The sequence below is a fragment of the Phytophthora infestans genome, genomic scaffold, assembly GCF_000142945.1.
Source record: "Phytophthora infestans T30-4 supercont1.9 genomic scaffold, whole genome shotgun sequence".
In the NCBI taxonomy this organism is placed as follows: Eukaryota; Oomycota; class Peronosporomycetes; order Peronosporales; family Peronosporaceae; genus Phytophthora; species Phytophthora infestans.
This window is the reverse complement of record NW_003303750.1, coordinates 3,604,438-3,609,892: the sequence shown is the minus strand read 5'-3', so window position 1 is coordinate 3,609,892 and position 5,455 is coordinate 3,604,438. Positions and strand designations below refer to the sequence as shown.

The window sequence follows — 5,455 nt, the reverse complement described above, 5'->3', positions numbered from 1 at the left end:
TGGTGGCCCCATCGCCGGCCCTGAAATGCGTCGTCGCTGCGGTGTAGGTACTTCCTTCTCTAAAGTCTTTTGAGGTGCCTGTAAAGGTGCCGGCGCACTGTCGGGGGCAGCGGATTTCTTCTCCGAAAGTGGCTTACTATCAGGTAGTGTATCCGCCTTCATGGTCAATGTTTCAGCAGTGCCGAGTCATGGTGTGGACAAGCAGCACGTCCTGGAGGGAAACAAGCGAAAGAGCGAGCGCAAAAGAGAGTAAGATTGCAAAAGTGCCGCGACCCGGGATCGAACGGGGACCTTCAGATCTTCAGTCTGACGCTCTCCCAACTGAGCTATCGAGGCGTCAACAATCAAACCTACCCACCTGCTCCAAAACTTAGACTTCCAATCGACAACGCATCCGACAGCCACCACTGACCAACACAAGCTTCGGCTTCCTTTCTGTCTACCCAACGAGACATTTCACGCGCATGTCCAGGGTCATTTCGGCCCAAGCAAGACACCAGAGTGCACCATCGTCATTCCGCACTCCCGCAACAGAAACGCCATTTCCTCTTGATTGCGTAGGCCCACTGCGCTTAGATGAGCTGTGAACGCGTGACGAACCGGGTCGGGCGCGATCAGACCAGCGCCAACGACGCGAATTGTGTCCGGCTCAGCCGGTCCCACACAGGTTAGCCTGGCTCGACAATCCACGTTTTACGAGACATATGACCATTGGATGACAGCAACGAGGCGAACCGGCGGCGGCGAGAAGTGGCATGGTGTGGACAAGCAGCACGTCCTGGAGGGGAAACAAGCGAAAGAGCGAGCGCAAAAGAGAGTAAGATTGCAAAAGTGCCGCGACCCGGGATCGAACCAGGGACCTTCAGATTCTTCATGTCTGACGGGCTCTACCCAAGCTGAGCTATCGAGGACGTCATACAATCATAACCTACCCACCTGCTCCAAAACTTGAGACTTCCAATCGACAACGCATCTGACACGCCACCAACTGACCAACACAAGCTTCGGACTTCCTTTCTGGTCTACCCAACGAGGCATTTCACGCGCATGTCCAGGGGTCATTTTCGGGCCCAAGCGAGACTCCAGAGTGCATCTTCGTCCATTCCGCACTCCCGCCAGCAGAAACGCCATTTCCTCTTGATTTGCGTAGGCCCACTGCGGCTTAGATGAGCTGTGAACGCGTGACGAAGCGGTCCGGGCGCGATCAGACCAGCGACAACGACGCGAATTGTGTCCGGCTCAGCCGGTCCCACACAGGTTAGCCTGGCTCGACAAATCAAGTTCCACGAGACATATGACCATTGGATGACAGCAACGAGGCGAACCGGCGGCGGGGAGAAGTGGCATGGTGTGGACAAGCAGCACGTCCTGGAGGGGAAACAAGCGAAAGAGCGAGCGCAAAAGAGAGTAAGATTGCAAAAGTGCCGCGACCCGGGATCGAACGGGGACCTTCAGATCTTCAGTCTGACGCTCTCCCAACTGAGCTATCGAGGCGTCAACAATCAAACCTACCCACCTGCTCCAAAACTTAGACTTCCAATCGACAACGCATCCCACAGCCACCACTGTCCAACTCAAGCTTCGGCTTCCTTTCTGTCTACCCAACGAGACATTTCACGCGCATGTCCAGGGTCATTTCGGCCCAAGCGAGACGCCAGAGTGCACCATCGTCATTCCGCACTCCCGCAACAGAAACGCCATTTCCTCTTGATTGCGTCGGCCCACTGCGTTTAGATGAGCGGTGAACGCATAACGAACCGGTCCGGGCGCGATCAGACAAGCGACAACGACGCGAATTGTGTCCGGCTCAGCCGGTCCCACACAGGTTAGCCTGGCTCGACAAATCAAATTCCACGAGACATATGACCATTGGATGACAGCAACGAGGCGAACCGGCGGCGGGGAGAAGTGGCATGGTGTGGACAAGCAGCACGTCCTGGAGGGGAAACAAGCGAAAGAGCGAGCGCAAAAGAGAGTAAGATTGCAAAAGTGCCGCGACCCGGGATCGAACCAGGGACCTTCAGATCTTCAGTCTGACGCTCTCCCAACTGAGCTATCGAGGCGTCAACAATCAAACCTACCCACCTGCTCCAAAACTTAGACTTCCAATCGACAACGCATCTGACAGCCACCACTGTCCAACACAAGCTTCGGCTTCCTTTCTGTCTACCCAACGAGACATTTCACGCGCATGTCCAGGGTCATTTCGGCCCAAGCGAGACTCCAGAGTGCATCATCGTCATTCCGCACTCCCGCAACAGAAACGCCATTTCCTCTTGATTGCGTAGGCCCACTGCGCTTAGATGAGCTGTGAACGCGTGACGAACCGGTCCGGGCGCGATCAGACCAGCGACAACGACGCGAATTGTGTCCGGCTCAGCCGGTCCCACACAGGTTAGCCTGGATCGACAAATCAAATTCCACGAGACATATGACCATTGGATGACAGCAACGAGACGAACCGGCGGCGGGGAGAAGTGGCATGGTGTGGACAAGCAGCACGTCCTGGAGGGAAACAAGCGAAAGAGCGAGCGCAAAAGAGAGTAAGATTGCAAAAGTGCCGCGACCCGGGATCGAACGGGGACCTTCAGATCTTCAGTCTGACGCTCTCCCAACTGAGCTATCGAGGCGTCAACAATCAAACCTACCCACCTGCTCCAAAACTTAGATGTCCAATCGCAATGGCCTCTGCCAGCCTCCGCTGACCAACACTAGCTTCAGCTTCCTTTTTGTCTACCCAACGAGACATTTTTCGCGCATGTCCAGGGTCATTTCGGCCCAAGCGAGACGCCAGAGCGCACCATCGTCATTCCGCACTCCCGCAACAGAAACGCCATCTCCTCTTGATTGCGTAGGTCTACTGCGCTTAGATGAGCTGTGAACGCGTGACGAACCGGTCCGGGCGCGATCAGACCAGCGACAACGACGCGAATTGTGTCCGGCTCAGCCGGTCCCACACAGGTTAGCCTGGCTCGACAAATCAAGTTCCACGAGACATATGACCATTGGATGACAGCAACGAGACGACCCGGCGGCGGGGAGAAGTGGCATGGTGTGGACAAGCAGCACGTCCTGGAGGGAAACAAGCGAAAGAGCGAGCGCAAAAGAGAGTAAGATTGCAAAAGTGCCGCGACCCGGGATCGAACGGGGACCTTCAGATCTTCAGTCTGACGCTCTCCCAACTGAGCTATCGAGGCGTCAACAATCAAACCTACCCACCTGCTCCAAAACTTAGACTTCCAATCGACAACGCATCTGACAGCCACCACTGACCAACACAAGCTTCGACTTTCCTTTCTGTCTACCCAACGAGACATTTCACGCGCATGTCCAGGGTCATTTTCGGCCCAAGCGAGACGCCAGAGCGCACCATCGTCATTCCGCACTCCCGCAACAGAAACGCCATTTTCTCTTGATTGCGTCGGCCCACTGCGTTTAGATGAGCGGTGAACGCATGACGAACCGGTCCGGGCGCGATCAGACAAGCGACAACGACGCGAATTGTGTCCGGCTCAGCCGGTCCCACACAGGTTAGCCTGGCTCGACAAATCAAATTCCACGAGACATATGACCATTGGATGACAGCAACGAGGCGAACCGGCGGCGGGGAGAAGTGGCATGGTGTGGACAAGCAGCACGTCCTGGAGGGGAAACAAGCGAAAGAGCGAGCGCAAAAGAGAGTAAGATTGCAAAAGTGCCGCGACCCGGGATCGAACCAGGGACCTTCAGATCTTCAGTCTGACGCTCTCCCAACTGAGCTATCGAGGCGTCAACAATCAAACCTACCCACCTGCTTCCAAACCTTAAACTTCCAATCGAAAACGCATCTAAAAGCCACCACTGTCCCAATTCAGCCTCCGGCTTCCTTTCTGTCTACCCAACGAGACATTTCACGCGGCTGTCCAGGGTCATTTCGGCCCAAGCGAGACGCCAGAGTGCACCATCGTCATTCCGCACTCCCGCAACAGAAACGCCATTTCCTCTTGATTGCGTCGGCCCACTGCGTTTAGATGAGCGGTGAACGCATAACGAAACCGGTCCGGGCGCGATCAGACAAGCGACAACGACGCGAATTGTGTCCGGCTCAGCCGGGTCCCACACAGGTTAGCCTGGCTCGACAAATCAAATTCCACGAGACATATGACCATTGGATGACAGCAACGAGGCGAACCGGCGGCGGGGAGAAATGACATGGTGTGGACAAGCAGCACGTCCTGGAGGGGAAACAAGCGAAAAGAGCGAGCGCAAAAGAGAGTAAGATTGCAAAAAGTGCCGCGACCCGGGATCGAACCCAGGGACCTTCAGATCTTCAGTCTGACCGCTCTCCCAACTGAGCTATCGAGGCGTCAACAATCAAACCTACCCACCTGCTCCAAAACTTAGACTTCCAATCGACAACGTCATCTGACAGCCACCACTGACCAACACAAGCTTCGGCTTTCCTTTCTGGTCTACCCAACGAGACATTTCACGCGCATGTCCAGGGTCATTTCGGCCCAAGCGAGACACCAGAGTGCACCATCGTCATTCCGCACTCCCGCAACAGAAACGCCATTTCCTCTTGATTGCGTAGGCCCACTGCGCTTAGATGAGCTGTGAACGCGTGACGAACCGGTCCGGGCGCGATCAGACCAGCGACAACGACGCGAATTGTGTCCGGCTCAGCCGGTCCCACACAGGTTAGCCTGGCTCGACAAATCAAGTTCCACGAGACATATGACCATTGGATGACAGCAACGAGACGAACCGGCGGCGGGGAGAAGTGGCATGGTGTGGACAAGCAGCACGTCCTGGAGGGAAACAAGCGAAAGAGCGAGCGCAAAAGAGAGTAAGATTGCAAAAGTGCCGCGACCCGGGATCGAACGGGGACCTTCAGATCTTCAGTCTGACGCTCTCCCAACTGAGCTATCGAGGCGTCAACGATCAAACCTACCCACCTGCTCCAAACCTTAGACTTCCAATCGACAACGCATCCGACAGCCACCACTGTCCAACTCAAGCTTCGGCTTCCTTTCCGTCTACCCAACGAGACATTTCACGCGCATGTCCAGGGTCATTTCGGCCCAAGCGAGACTCCAGAGTGCATCATCGTCATTCCGCACTCCCGCAACAGAAACGCCATTTCCTCTTGATTGCGTAGGCCCACTGCGCTTAGATGAGCTGTGAACGCGTGACGAACCGGTCCGGGCGCGATCAGACCAGCGCCAACGACGCGAATTGTGTCCGGCTCAGCCGGTCCCACACAGGTTAGCCTGGCTCGACAATCCACGTTTTACGAGACATATGACCATTGGATGACAGCAACGAGGCGAACCGGCGGCGGCGAGAAGTGGCATGGTGTGGACAAGCAGCACGTCCTGGAGGGGAAACAAGCGAAAGAGCGAGCGCAAAAGAGAGTAAGATTGCAAAAGTGCCGCGACCCGGGATCGAACCAGGGACCTTCAGATCTTCAGTC

General features: G+C 55.7%; 2 non-coding genes across 2 annotated transcripts; both read right to left on the bottom strand.

The window, feature by feature from the left end:
• Nucleotides 1–832: 832 nt before the first annotated feature.
• On the bottom strand, nucleotides 833–911 carry PITG_26416. The gene has a single exon. It is a non-coding gene; the product is annotated as a tRNA-Ser (tRNA).
• Nucleotides 912–4,270: 3,359 nt separating this feature from the next.
• PITG_26410 lies at nucleotides 4,271–4,345 on the bottom strand. Its single transcript has one exon. It is a non-coding gene; the product is annotated as a tRNA-Phe (tRNA).
• Nucleotides 4,346–5,455: the final 1,110 nt, after the last annotated feature.